The sequence below is a fragment of the Theobroma umbraticum genome, unplaced genomic scaffold, assembly GCF_002168275.2.
Source record: "Theobroma umbraticum cultivar Fairchild unplaced genomic scaffold, ASM216827v3 scaffold_81.0, whole genome shotgun sequence".
Lineage (NCBI taxonomy): Eukaryota > Viridiplantae > Streptophyta > Magnoliopsida > Malvales > Malvaceae > Theobroma > Theobroma umbraticum.
In genome coordinates this window covers 5,970,649-5,971,245 of record NW_018397268.1, presented here as the reverse complement: position 1 = coordinate 5,971,245, position 597 = coordinate 5,970,649, and positions in this window count along the sequence as shown.

Sequence of the window (597 nt, the reverse complement as noted above, 5' to 3'; positions counted from 1 at the left end):
ATTAAAATATTAATATTTTAACTGTTGTCGAAATCAATCATGAAGCAGAAGTATATGGTTAATCTAAGTGGAGGAAAAGAAGTAAGAAAGAATTTAGAAGAAAAGCATTATTAGTGGAGCTCGCATGCCTTTATTAAAAAAAGCTAGTGTGGGCAAGTATATATTTAAATATTATGGTGATACTTTGGTGAAGTGTAAATTTTATATTTTGTTTGCACATGTGTAAAGGAAAGAAAATAAAAGAAAATTGGAGTATAAAACATGTTTGAAGGATCAAATTGTAAAGGATGAAAGTTTGAAGGGTTAAATGGTAAATAAGAAAAAATTTGAGGACATATGTACAATTTTAATTAAATAGAAATTTACTAACCAAGGAAGGAAGGTTAGATTATGTGGAATATGATATGTGCATGCAAAATTCACTATTACATGCAAATCATTGCATTGAAAAAAAAAAGAAGTTAGTGGGGAACGTGTGGGATCTACTATGTGAAAGTTGATAAAGAGAAAAAGAATAAAGAGTATCTAAATGGGAGAAAACCATAGTTTGGCAAGGATAGCCTACAGTCAACAACATAAGGATGGTAATGTGATTTG